At 43.1% G+C, this 15,230-nt stretch overlaps 1 long non-coding RNA gene across 1 annotated transcript; it reads left to right on the forward strand.

The window, feature by feature from the left end:
* Positions 1-38: 38 nt before the first annotated feature.
* Positions 39-14,500, forward strand: LOC135396627 (uncharacterized). Its single transcript, XR_010423479.1, has 3 exons — positions 39-78; positions 375-433; positions 14,086-14,500. It is a non-coding gene; the product is annotated as an uncharacterized LOC135396627 (long non-coding RNA).
* Positions 14,501-15,230: the final 730 nt, after the last annotated feature.

The following is a 15,230-nucleotide window of genomic DNA, read 5'->3' on the forward strand; positions in this document are numbered from 1 at the left end:
GCAACTGGGAACGAGATTACAGGAAGTGACGTCATACCTCAACGTGAGGCAAGGCGGGTCGTTATTTGAATAGATTCCGTAAGTTCTCTTGCTTCATATGAAATAATTTAGCGTTTTTATTGAAAATAACTGCTTGATATCGATAGATTAGTCGTTCCTCTACCTGCTGCAACCGTTTTTCTTTCTTTATACACGATTAAACAATAGTTAACACGATTTTGCTGCATGTCATCCCCAGCGACGGATTTCTTTTGTCATTTTTCCTAGTCTAGTCCTCATATCATGGAACACACTGACGCCAAATTTCAATTGATCAGTGCATTCCTAGTCTAAATACATCTACTTCTCTTCATATATCCGCTGTTTTATTGCAGGATTCCCCCTTACTTCACGTTTTCAGAAGGAGCACAGAATCCACGGCTACATTCGCAGAGTAAGTAATGCTATACTGTCCCGAAATACGTTACCAAGACCGCTTCAGAAATTGAACTCATTTAATTTGACTAATGAACTACCTCACGCGACACACCTCCTGGCCGAAGCATTTCTTCGCATTTCAATGTAAAGCTCACAAGAGTGTTTTTTAATCCAGCCTTAGTATAACTCTACTAAAGATGTAGGCATTATGGTATATTCCAGAAATCAGTTTCACCTCCTTTCCCCAATTTTTTTCATCACTCAACTCTCACACTTAACAGCACGACGCATCTCCTATCCACGTACCGATGATTCTTGCCAATCTTAGAAATTTTACTCCCCCACCCAGACTAAATATATTTGTATTGTCTGTAAATGGAAATCGTGCCCTGCTCTAGAAATGAATTTCATGTCATTTGTTCAATTCTTTATTTCCTGAAAGTACATGTTTCGTCCTACATTTCATCCAAGCCGTCAGCAGAAATTATTGCATGTTTTTAAAACATTTCTTTACTACTCAGACTAAACATATATAGAGCCTACAACTAGAAATCAAGCTCTGCTCTAGAAATGCATTTAATGCCATTTGGTAAATTTCTTATGCGCAGAAATGACACATTTCATCCTGCACTCCACCCTTATCCACCTTCCAAGATGTTTTGCGTATGTTAAAAATATTTGTACCCCACTTAGATTCAGTTTTGGTCACCATTCTTAAATAGACGTTATGAAGCCTTTCAGAAGTCAGTTCCCCCTCATTTCCTCAATACTTTCATCACTGATCTCACGCATTTCGCTGCGATGCCCATTCCACAGCACTTGCCGACATTTCTTTCCAACGTTGAAAATATTTCTACCCCACCAAGATTTAATTGAAGTCAACATCCTATAAATAGACACCCTGAAGCAATCTAAAAACCAATTTTACCTCATTCATTCAATTTTTTATTCACTGAATGGCCACGTTTTGAAAATGCTCGTCATTTCCGGAGCACTTTGCGAAATTTTTTTCCGATGTGAAAAATATTTCTACCGCACTGAGATTCAATCTAAGTCCATATACTGTACACAAACACCCTGAGACAATCCAGAAATCAGTTTCACCTCATTTGCTCAATCCTTTCATCACGCATCTCATGCATTTCACTGAATGGCCCATTTTTTACATGTCGATGTTTCTTTCCAATGTTAAAAATATTTCTACCCCACTTGGGCTCAAGCTAAGTGCATATCCTATAACTAGACATTATCCTGCATTCCAGAAACAAATTTCATGTTGTTTACTCATTCATTTCACTGTTCCTCATCCTCCATCCGCTCCTCAGCACCTTTCCAATTTTACAAATATTTCTACCTCACACATATTTAAGGTAAGTTCATATGCTATAAATGGACATTCTAAACCCTTCCAGAAATCAATTTCCTATCACTTCAATCATTTCGTGACCCACCATACATTTCGCTCAATGGCCCATTTCTCAAGCACTTACCTGTGTTTCTTTCCAATGTTAAAAATATTTCCACCCAACTGGATGCAGTTTAGGTCCGTATCCTATAAGTTGACACTCTGTAGCTTTCCAGAAAGCAATTTCACCTCATTTGCTCCATGCTTTCCCCACACACCTCTTACATTTCGCTGCAGTACGCATCTCTGAGGCACTTGCCGACATTTCTTTCCAATGTTAAAAATATTTCCAACCCAATGGGATACAGTTTAGGTCCACAGCCTATAAGTAGACACTCTGTAGTTTTCCAGAACCCAATTTCTCCTCATTTGCTCAATGCTTTCCCCACCCACCTCTTACATTCCGCTGCAGTACACATCTCCGAGGCACTAGCCAGCATTTCTTTCCAATGTTAAAAATAGTTCCACCCCAACTGGATGCAGTTTAGGTCCACAGCCTATAAGTAGACACTCTGTAGTTTTCCAGAACCCAATTTCTCCTCATTTGCTCAATGCTTTCCCCACCCACCTCTTACATTCCGCTGCAGTACATATCTCCGAGGCACTAGCCAGCATTTCTTTCCAATGTTAAAAATAGTTCCACCCCAACTGGATGCAGTTTAGGTCCACAGCCTATAAGTAGACACTCTCTAGTTTTCCAGAAACCAATTTCACCTCATTTGCTCAATGCTTTCCCCACCCACCTCTTACATTCCGCTGCAGTACCCATCTCCAAGGCACTTGCCGAGATTTCTTTTCAATGTTAAAAATATTTCCACCCCAACTGGATGCACGTCCTCAACAAATGGAACTCAAATTGCATAACATCCGTACCTTGAAGATACACTCTTCGAGATAATACTCACTACAAAATGACAAAGCAATTCTTCATCTACTCTTGAAAAAAGAAATTAAAAAATGAATATCTGTACAGCACCGACTGGAACATGGGGCGCAAAATATTAAAAAAGAAAATTCCCCCAAAGTTTAAAAGCCACGACAGACCACGATCACATGCAGATCAGGTCTTATATCTGTAATAGTACACAAAAAATACATAAAGCACGTTCTTCTCTATGTAAACCAAATTCCTTGACAACACTACTTTTGACGCCAAGCCGCCCTATTCCCTTTGTTTTGTTACGATATGTCGACATCGTGACAGCCATTCCCGAGACAATTTTTCCGGGACACCTCAGCAACGTTTTGCACCCAAACGTCTGTACACCGAAATGTCCGGATCCCCTTGCAGGGGACATTTTCTTCCGGGAACAATTTTCCGGGAGCATTTCTTCCGGCAACATTTTTTCCGGGGACATTTCTTCCTGGACCTGGACCCGAGGACATGTTCTTTACTTTTCTGTCTTTCCATAATTGGGCCCTTTAAGATTTCGGCTTTTTGTTTTTTGGCCTTCTGGTTGGCCAATACAAGAAGGAGAAAAAAAAATAGAATAGACGATGCCAAAATCTTATTATGTGTCCCTGTCTTATGTTTTTCTGCCATATATATCATTGACACCAGATACTTACACCATTATTTTGTAAAATTTATTTTTTCTAGTTGGATTGCTAAGATATTCAGTTATCCATTTTATTTTTTAATTCTTTTTAACGCTTTATATCCGAGTCAACCCGATATATGCAATTCAAAGATAATGTGAATAACAGCGAGCCTACTACTACAATGGAGCAGTATCTAGCAACACCTAATGCTGTTTCATGTACACGTATTGTTCAGTGCACTTAACAGGTCGCCTCGGCGCCACGATGTCGCCCTTCGTCTTTGGATGTGTATCTGTCTAGACAAGAATATAATAACGTACTACTCAGTTCTGCTGTGTCCATGCCGTCGTCCGACCCGAAAATCAGGGCCACGTCTAACTGAAGAATAGGATTTTCAGCCGATGATGACCTGCTTCGCACGCATGGCCAAGAGCTCCTCAAGAGATCTGGGCTAAGGAACAGTCTTTGTGGAGCACCACCGGATTGAAAGGAAGCTGTTCATCGCACTACCTATTTTCGAACACGTTCAGACGCTGCTAAAGTTTGCCACCCGAAAAGAAGAAGAAGAAAAAAGAGCGGAGGGGAAACGAAAATGAATAACCGACATCCCTGAACACCCTGCACGTGAAATGAAATATCTAAAGGCCGTAGTTGGAAAGTTCACCATTTACCGGATCCATCTTTGTCCTGTTTCTATTTCGTTAGAAGTACATTAAAGTACCACTTTATGACCAATTACTTACGTTACAGAAAGAGTAACCCAAAGCAGTGATGGAAAGACGTGTGGCCGACGGTTTACGAAAAAACAAGGGGGGGGTAAATAGGGGGACTCGACATAGGATCCAGACATTTCGGTGCGCGGACATTTTGGTGCAAAACGTTGCTGTGGAGTCCCGGAAAAATGGTCACGGGAACGGCTGTCACATTGTCGACATATCGTAATGAAACAAAATGAAGAGGACGGTTGGCATCGGAAGTAGTGTTGTCAAGAAATTTGGTTTACATAGAAGAACGCGCTTTATGTATTTTTTGTGCACTATTATAGATTTAAGATCTCACCTGCATGTGTCCGTGGTCTGTCGTGGCTTTTAAACCTTTGGGTCTTTTTTTTTTTTTTTTTTTTTGCGCCCATGTTCTGGTCTGTGCTGTACAGAATAGATCAATTACTTTTTAATTTTGTAGTGAATATCTCGAACGAGGCATCTTGGTGGTACGGATATTATGCAATTTAAATACCATTTGTTGAAGACGTGCCCGTTACATCTTTGGTGGAAACATTTGATTAGACGTTTTTCCCGTTGCATTCCTACATCATTTTTCCTCTGTGATTTTCGAGGCTTAAACAACCAGGTAGTACTGCAGTGGTGCCCCTCCAAAAGGTGTTAGCCTCACTAGAGTCAGAAAGTGGACGTCTTTTCAACAGTAAAAGCAGTGCTTTCATGGTTTATTGACTTATGCTTCATAGATAATACTCACTACAAAATGACAAAGCAATTCTCCATGTGCTCTAGAAAAAAGAAATGAAAAGGAGAAGAATATGTACAGCACCGACCAGAACATGGGGCGCCATAGGACAGACCATGCACATGCAGATCATGTCTTAAACGGACGGTCTCGCACCCCCTTCCCCTTTCATAAAGTGTACCATTCGATTGCCCTTTGTTGAAAATGGAATACTTCTAATTTACCCACCAAAACACGCCACAGTTATTAAATAACCGAATTAAATTGATAAAGATTGCAGAGCACGCCGCGATCTGTGTTGGCAACAATAAGAACGGCCACGTCGCCCTGGGGGTAAGTCCGTGATAGGATACAGAAATCGTCTGCTTTTGCGCGTGCTAGTGCATCGGCGTGAGCAGACGACTTTCAGAAGTTACTGGGCACCGCGGCAACTCTCGTACATTTTCTTTCGGTTCTCAGGTGAAAAACGCACATTCTAAGTAGTGGCAAGCATGGTGGTTCAGAACAACTATGTTAATCCTCAGAAACAAGTTAAAAGTCGCAGAACAACCCCATCCACAATAACAAATCTGAAGCCGCTGGCCATCGGCGCGCGCGGTCGCATTACAGCTCCGACCAAAAATATATTACGCGCGCTTCCATTACACTCCCCGTTGTACACTGATCATGCTTCGAAATGAAGTGTCGCTGACGACGTACATGGAGAAGGAGAACGTGTTTATTTAAAAACCGCATTAAATACTCGCGGAAAGAAAACACGTGACTTAGCTTCCACGTATCCCATTGTGCGCCACATTATGGGAGACCCCACAGTCAATGCTCGGACTACATTCTCCGCTCGCGGAGGTATATGCCTGAGTGTCCCCATTTCGAGAGCAAAGGGGATTATTCAAACCAAGGTGCTTCTGCATGTTACAATTACCATGACAACGACGACGCACCCGCAGGCCGACGTCATAGGTGACGTATGCATGAGAGAGGCGCAGCTTTCGTCGTCTGCTCTTACGGCACGTTTCGACAAATTCCTCGAAAACGACTTGGATATTCCGAATGAAACTTTGATGGTTGTATGTGTACAGTACTCGTGAAACTAGTGTTGGCTAAGTTTCGGAATCTCCGAATCTTTGCAGGTGTGTGTGTAGCCACTGCTCGCCAATACCAGCATGTGTTATGCGCACAATCCGGAACCTGTTTCGATCCGTCACGTACACATGGTGTTATATTCTCCTGAAAGGTGTTGTAAGGTCTGTTTTTGGTGCGCAGCTTTTTATTTGCATATAAAAATGTGTGTTTCATGGGTTATGCAAAATTTCAGATTTGGGCATTTCGTCATGTATCAGAACTTGGATAGACTGCTGAAGAAAGCTGCTCTCTCTATCCATTCCCGCAAGCGGCAGGAGGTTATCAACGTGATAAGTGAAGGCTTTCCACTCATGTCATTACACCTGGAGCAAATGACAAAATCAAGGATAAGCTGATCTACGCCAACGTCTTCAATTACCCCTGGCGTATATGCCTGAGTGTCCCCATTTCGAGAGCAAAGGGGATTATTCAAACCAAGGTGCTTCTGCATGTTACAATTACCATGACAACGACGACGCACCCGCAGGCCGACGTCATAGGTGACGTATGCATGAGAGAGGCGCAGCTTTCGTCGTCTGCTCTTACGGCACGTTTCGACAAATTCCTCGAAAACGACTTGGATATTCCGAATGAAACTTTGATGGTTGTATGTGTACAGTACTCGTGAAACTAGTGTTGGCTAAGTTTCGGAATCTCCCCGGCTGTACGAGACCGTCCCTTTAAACCTATATTACTGCATCAAAAATACACAAAGCGCGTTCTTGTCTATGTAAACCAAATTTCCTAACAACACTACTTTTGGTGCCAAGCCGCCTCCTTCCTTTTGTTTATTACGATATGTCGACGACGTGAAAGCCATTCCCGGGACTATATTCTTCCCGGAACCTACTTTCGCAGTGATCCCCCGCCGCTGCAACGCTTTGCACTGAAATGTCCTAGACCCACTCGGCATATCCTGTTGCGATGCAGTCGGAGAGTTTTGTCTGTTTCGAGAACGCGACTTTTGAGTTATCGGTAATTTCGCAATCGAAAACGTGGAGGCCCTCCCAACGACAGTTGTACTATTTTTCGAGGAGGACGAAGGGAGCTTCGGCCGACTACCAGCAAGACAGCATTTATTTTGACAGATTTATTTTGAAGGATTCATTTCGTGAAGTTGATTTTCCCACCGTTGGTATGGATGAAGTTTATACCTGAGAATATATTTTATTTTTCGATGTTTTATTTTTTCAATGGTTTATTTCGAAGTCATCCCCATATGGCAACATCCTTTGCTTACGACAGCAGACGTCCCTCGCCGGGTAGAAGCAGGACGGAGGGAAAGAAACTAGAGAGAGAGAGAGAGGAATTAGACTTCCACTTTCCACAATACAATGAAAGGGTCGCATGCTTTTTGTTGATGCGCTCTCCCCTTATGCTGCCCTTGCACCAAGCGAAGCTTATAGGTGTATATAAGGCGAGAACTAGCCGTAAAATCTACAATCAGCATAGTGCAGAAATCCCGAAAAAGAAGGAACTCTCGTCACTCTTTACGTTTCCCGAAAAAGTATGTGTTTTCTCTTCCGCTATGCTTAAAGGGACGGTCTCGTACAGATCGAGCGATTCCGAAACTTAGCTGAAATTATATTCAAGAGTGCTACAGAAACACAGTCGCGAAGTTTCAACCAGAACAACGAAGTGGTTTTCGAGAAATTTGAAGGAATATGCCGTGACAGCAGACGACGGAAGTCGCAGCTGGATTCAACTCCCTCTCATGCAACGTCAAATGTGACGTGGTTATGGTATTTATGGTGGCAGGTCGCCTATTGGGCGACCGAAGCGCAATGCACAATACAGTCGGGGGTGTATGCGCTTTGCGCTTGGAAGTTGTCACGCGCGACGTCGTAATGCCTGATAGCAAATTTAGCGATAGTGACGGGTCCCTGTCACTAAGCGGTGAAGATGAGTTCATCGGCGCCGATCGATTGAAGAACCGGGGACGTCGATGAACCTTGAGCTACTGACCCTTTGCTACAACAACGTGGTTAGCCAGTGAAAGTAGTGGATGATCCGGAATCGATTGACGGGTAAGACTCATCCATAAAAGCGCACTTTTTTGCGTATATATGTTCCGCCTGATCGTGACACCATTCTAAATTGTACAAACATTGCAGGTGTGTGTGTAGCCACTGCTCGCCAATACCAGCATGTGTTATGCGCACAATCCGGAACCTGTTTCGATCCGTCACGTACACATGGTGTTATATTCTCCTGAAAGGTGTTGTAAGGTCTGTTTTTGGTGCGCAGCTTTTTATTTGCATATAAAAATGTGTGTTTCATGGGTTATGCAAAATTTCAGATTTGGGCATTTCGTCATGTATCAGAACTTGGATAGACTGCTGAAGAAAGCTGCTCTCTCTATCCATTCCCGCAAGCGGCAGGAGGTTATCAACGTGATAAGTGAAGGCTTTCCACTCATGTCATTACACCTGGAGCAAATGACAAAATCAAGGATAAGCTGATCTACGCCAACGTCTTCAATTACCCCTGGCCTATGAAAAAAAAGCCCTTTTCAGGACCATCCAACATATCTGCATCAAAGACCATGCTTTTGCATCGAATAAGCCCTTACCATCATTGATGATTATAATATTTCATATCAAAATACCTAGACGTGCATTACGAATGTGCAAGATGGAACAGCCGTATTTTTGCTAATGTTATGGCGGTGTGTTCATGAGCCCATACTGGCTCAGATTGTGATTGTGTTAGGGGTTGCACACTAAGATGTCCAGCACGTTGAATATAAAAGATGTGGAAATGTTTAAAAACTTTCAGAAATATCAAAATACCTAAACGTCCATGACAAATTTGTAAGACGGAACAGCGGTTTGCAACATGTTTACATGTCGTCTGGCTTATTGTTGCTCATGTTACACCGGTGTGTTCATGAGCCCATTCTGGCTCAGATTTTGATTGTGTCAGGGGTTGCACACTAAGATGTCCAGCACGTTGAATATAAAAGATGTGGTAATGTTTAAAACTTTCAAAAATATCAAAAATACCTAGATGTCCATGACAAATTTGTAAGATGGAACAGCGGTTTGCAACATGTTTACATGTCGTCAGTCTTATTTTTGCTCATGCTACACCGGTGTGTTCATGAGCCCATACTGGCTCAGATTGTGATTGTGTTAGGGGTTGCACACTAAGATGTCCAGCACGTTGAATATAAAAGATGTGGAAATGTTTAAAACTTTCAGAAATATCAAAATACCTAGACGTCCATGACAAATTTGTAAGACGGAACAGCGGTTTGCAACATGTTTACATGTCGTCTGGCTTATTGTTGCTCATGTTACACCGGTGTGTTCATGAGCCCATTCTGGCTCAGATTTTGATTGTGTCAGGGGTTGCACACTAAGATGTCCAGCACGCTGAATATAAAAGATGTGGTAATGTTTAAAACTTTCAAAAATATCAAAAATACCTAGATGTCCATGACAAATTTGTAAGATGGAACAGCGGTTTGCAACATGTTTACATGTCGTCAGTCTTATTTTTGCTCATGCTACACCGGTGTGTTCATGAGCCCATACTGGCTCAGATTTTGATTGTGTCAGGGGTTGCACACTAAGATGTCCAGCACGTTGAATATAAAAGATGTGGAAATGTTTAAAACTTTCAAAAATATCAAAAATACCTAGACGTCCATGACAAATTTGTAAGATGGAACAGCGGTTTGCAACATGTTTACATGTCGTCTGGCTTATTGTTGCTCATGTTACACCGGTGTGTTCATGAGCCCATACTGGCTCAGATTTTGATTGTGTCAGGGGTTGCACACTAAGATGTCCAGCACGTTGAATATAAAAGATGTGGAAATGTTTAAAAACTTTCAAAAATATCAAAAATACCTAGACGTGCATGACAAATTTGTAAGATGGAACAGCGGTTTGCAACATGTTTACTTGTCGTCAGTCTTATTTTTGCTCATGCTACACCGGTGTGTTCATGAGCCCATACTGGCTCAGGTTTTGATTGTGTCAGGGGTTGCACACTAAGATGTCCAGCACGTTGAATATAAAAGATGTGGAAATGTTTAAAAACTTTCAAAAATATCAAAAATACCTAGACGTCCATGACAAATTTGTAAGATGGAACAGCGGTGTGCAACATGTTTACATGTCGTCAGTCTTATTTTTGCTCATGCTACACCGGTGTGTTCACAAACCCATTCTGGCTCAGATTTTGATTGTGTCAGGGGTTGCACACTAAGATGTCCAGCACGTTGAATATAAGAGATGTGGAAATGTTTAAAAACTTTAAAAAATATCAAAAGTACCTAGACGTGCATGACAAATTTGTAAGATGGAACAGCGGTTTGCAACATGTTTACTTGTCGTCAGTCTTATTTTTGCTCATGCTACACCGGTGTGTTCATGAGTCCATTCTTGCTCAGATTTTGATTGTGTCAGGGGTTGCACACTAAGATGTCCAGCACGTTGAATATAAAAGATGTGGAAATGTTTAAAAACTTTCAAAAATATCAAGAATACCTAGATGTGCATGACAAATTTGTAAGATGGAACAGCGGTTTGCAACATGCTTACATGTCGTCAGTCTTATTTTTGCTCATGCTACACCGGTGTGTTCATGAGCCCATACTGGCTCAGATTTTGATTGTGTCAGGGGTTGCACACTAAGATGTCCAGCACGTTGAATATAAAAGATGTGGAAATGTTTAAAACTTTCGAAAATATCAAAAATACCTAGACAGACGTGCGTGACAAATTTGTAAGATGGAACAGAGGTTTGCAACTTGTCAACATGTCGTCAGTCTTATTTTTGCTCATGCTACACCGGTGTGTTCATGAGCCCATACTGGCTCAGATTTTGATTGTGTCAGGGCTTGCACACTAAGATGTCCAGCACGTTGAATACAAAAGATGTGGAAATGTTTAAAACTTTCAAAAATATCAAAAATACCTAGACGTCCATGACAAATTTGTAAGATGGAACAGCGGTTTGCAACATGTTTACATGTCGTCTGGCTTATTGTTGCTCATGTTACACCGGTGTGTTCATGAGCCCATACTGGCTCACATTTTGATTCGATATCAGGGGTTGCAGACTAACATGTTCAGCACGTTGAATATAAAGGTTGCGGAAGTTGAGTGTTTATGTAGTCATCTTTTATTGTCCCTTATTGTAATGTACGTCCACAGCACTGACCAATTGTGTTAAAATTGGGTTGTTGGTATCGGGTAGTCATAATGATTATCAAGCAGCAAGCTCTGAGCAACCTGTCGTCCTGTCCTGTCAACAAGGTTGTCTTGTCTTTTGCTGGTTGAACATCAAATGATCACAACACTGATTTGTGGATATAACTTACATACTTATATTATGCAATACTTTTCTCACATCAGCAATGTGCAGGGAAAAATTAAATAGAGCTGTGAAGCCTGCGAATTGGAGTTGTTATATTTGTGACCCATTAATGGGTGTTGATTCTGGCACAGGAAGGAGTGCCACTCTCATCAGTTAGTGTCAGCTACTGAAGGAGTACAAGACAACATTATTGAGCATAGTTTGGCGATATACTGCTCCGGTAGGGATAATACTTTAGAGAGGCTATGCAAAGCAAACTGATGTAGCCTGCTGGATCAACCACTTCCTTCTCGCAATACTACCGAGGTACGCGGGACTGCCGTTTCGTGCGGTGCCGACAATTTCTGTACACATCATTTTCGGATATTATCAACAGAGTAATACCTACATTTCAATACTGCGCGTATCCAGTTCTTTGGACACCGTTGCCGCTAACAGTTGGCTGCGTGACGGTCGACATATTTTAGTTTGAGCTGCGTCCGGCGCTGTCCCATACATATTGTGCTCGCAGAACGTCTCTTACATCATATGCATCGTGAACGAAACGTGCGGAGTACGCGCACGCGTGTGACAATCAGACCTTTTGTTGAAGATGCTTCCAGTATATGTGACTCCCAACAGGTGCTTTTCTATATCCACTTTCGTCACATTGTCGTTTACAAAAGAGTTGTTATACACCCAAGTTACGTTTCTACCACTTCCATACGGAATATTCTTTTCGCAGGTAAGACGAACTAGAAATGCTCAAAATACCGAACGATACGAGACAAGTTAGTAAATAAGCGTCAACTGCCTTTATTAGGTACACGTAAACTACCGCTCGAAATGAAGATGCGAGACGCATTGACATTGTTGTTTGGCCACATTTTACAATACGCGTCTTTCGTTTGACCAGACCACATGCAGCAAATTTATTGCCGTCGCCGTGATCGTCGAGCACCTTTTGGAAGTCGTCTGCTCTCACCGCTGCAAAAAGGCGCGAGAGCAGACGATTTTTTCATCCAATAAGCGTTCTGCCATCGTAGCGGATATCGCTGTTGCCAACAGAAATCGCAATGTGCTGGCGCTGTTCTTATCAACTTAATTCGTTGATTTAATAACCGTGACGATTCTGGACGAGCGAATTCACAGTATTACGTTTTCAGCAATGAGGAATCGAATGGTACGCTTTGTGGATGGGCCAGGGTGTACGAGACCGTCCCTTTAAGTGGGTATTTCTTACATCCTCTTCTTCTTTACTTTTTTGTAAAATGTTGTCTTGGTAGTATAGGTGCAAAATTTATTTCTCCAATTCATTTAAGTTCGAAATCGTGCGCTACGTAATTGAGCAGAAATGTATTCACATCGAACCTCAAACATATCGTACGTATGCGACGTATTTGACAGTGGCATGTGGGTGCTGCATTTATTATGCTGCTAAAGACAGCAGCATAATAAGTACAGCGTGCACTCCACATATGTAATGATTGCTCGAGACTAACAAATCAGAAGGTGGGCACGTGAAAAATGTGAAAGTTGCTGAAAAAGGCATGAAATCGATGCCCACAAGCATGTTTAATTGCTTATTGTTATGTTTATTCTTCTCCGATAAAAGTATATCATTAAAGTGCAGCTCCGCTGCTGTTCCGAAAGTATGAAGACGTTGTGATATTCAGAACCGTGGTCCCAACTTCATTCATAAACGCACATTGCTTTCCAAATTTCCATACTCCTTCGTGAGAAATTTGAGAAAAACTACCGGGCGGCGGTTCCACTTGTGACATCATACTTGGAACTGCGCGGATTGGATAGCCACACCCAGCCAGCTCTGCCTGGCAACCAGTTTGTGTTTACACTCCGTCATGGCAGCTGTATCGTGCTGAAATAGCTGTCACGAGCTATCGGGGACCACCGCACCGTTTTATCATGTTTCTTATAAGAAATACTTCGTCTTCGAGCACGTACTCGTTCTCGTTCTCAATAGCTTTGGTGGTGCTTTCTGCACGCGCAGCAAGTCCGCGCATAGTGCGCTGCCAAAGCTATTGAGAATGCGTACGAGTACGTCACACGTTAGGTGTTAGGTCTTGTTGGTAGCATGAAGCACAGTGCGGGCACAGAATGTCCGCTCACGACGGCCGTCGTTGCACAACGAGGCCATCCTGTAAGGCTTGTTAAAGAAGACCGGCAAAACTATCTTAACGGCTATTAACGACAGCAATTATCACGGAACACACCCAAAACATTCACCTTCGCCCATAGATCTCCGCCATCGCATCGACGATTTGGCGTTAGCCAAGCCACGAGCGCGGCTAAGCCAGGACGAAGCCGGGATTGGTCAGGGTTTGCCGACCACAGGACCGCCGTGCCAGGGAAATTTAAAAAATTGTTTTCTTAAAAACTACAAACAAATGGGTGAAAATTTTTCACATGTATGCTCCCTGTGCGGAAACGAACGCACAGCCCAAGCATGGCTCCATTCTGTCGCAGTCGAAAATCTGCGGAGCTGAGCTTTAATGCAGGCAAACTGCACGTGAATTCTTGTGTATAGAAGCCCGCTTACCCGCATGGGCAGTATAGAGTAAGTTTTCATCCTCAGTGGTAGTGAAGTATGTCAGTCGTCTCACCTAAAGGAGCACATAGGGATGAAATCTGAGTACACTCATTTAATAAAGGCGTCACTGTCAATTCATCACTGCTTACGTTAGAGTGCTAACAGGGAATGTTGAACAACGAGATGACTGGAAGATGTTTGGCGTAGAGTGTCAGGAAAATTTTTCTTTTCTTTTTTATGTGTGTCTGTCGCTAAGTGAATACGGTTGTTTCAGATGCAGAGGTCCACCTTCGTGCGCCAGCATCCATACCAGCATCGGGGAGGACAGGGCAACAAGCAAAGGTTGCACGACGCTGCAATCCTGACTGTCCCCGATGGTAAAAGAACTGGTTTCCCGGTAAAGAACTGGTAATGTTAGGTTGGACGACGAGGTGGGAGTCCCAAAATAGAGCGACCAAGGGAGAGGACAGCCAACAACGGCAGCGGCACTCTGCTGTCGGAGAGAGCCAAACAGCACGTGGGGGAGCCGCACGCCGCCAACAGAGAATGGCTTCCTCGCTGCTCGTCGTCCTGAAGGAGGCGCATGAAAAGAGCGCGAGGCACATAGAAAAGGCCGGCACTGGAGAGACTGAACAGAAAATGCAATAAATACTGTTGAATACTGTTTAAACTGTTTCCTGTTTAAGTCTACCGTGAAGTCTTATGTGTGTCACTTTGCACGTACAGTGATACATAGTAGTGTAGAGAAATTTCTGTGCTAGCGAAATTTCTAGCAAAAAAATCAGTTGGAAAATCCAAGGCTGTATGCAAAGCCACTTCATCGATGCGTTAACAGTGTAGGTCTATTCCGTAGAACATGGAGAACCGGGATGAGGTCCTCATTGGTCAGACAGCTCAAGTGCTGGGTTGAGCATGAGGTACAGCCGAGCTCTCCGCGTGGCTCCACGTGTGACTAACGCGGTCATCGCGATCGGCCGACCACGGCGAGCAGTTCTCACCATCAGCACCATCACCGCAGCAGCAGTGTTGCCAAATCTCATTCCCAGGAAGTCTGTGGTGATGACATCAAAAGTCGCTAAGAAATCGTTGCCGCTGTGCACCTTATGAAACATTTTTTTTTATTCGGTGATAGCACCGCGAAGCGACTGGGGGACGGGTAAGTACCCGACCTGGGACTACAGGGGGAAGTGTGTCGACATTCGCCTGGAAATTCTTCGGAAAAGGCAGAGGGAAAGCCTCAGAGATCACAAGCGCTGGTACGATTCGAGCACACCAACCAGTCATCATTCAGCAGCACAACTTTGCCTATCACCAAGGAGCACAACGCCTTAACTCGCCCGGCAATGCCGCTGGTACCCTCCTTTTCTGAAATGAATGTGGTGACAGATCTACAGAATATTTCAGCAAATGAACATGCTA

The sequence above is a fragment of the Ornithodoros turicata genome, chromosome 6 (genome assembly GCF_037126465.1).
Source record: "Ornithodoros turicata isolate Travis chromosome 6, ASM3712646v1, whole genome shotgun sequence".
Classification (NCBI taxonomy): Eukaryota; Metazoa; Arthropoda; class Arachnida; order Ixodida; family Argasidae; genus Ornithodoros; species Ornithodoros turicata.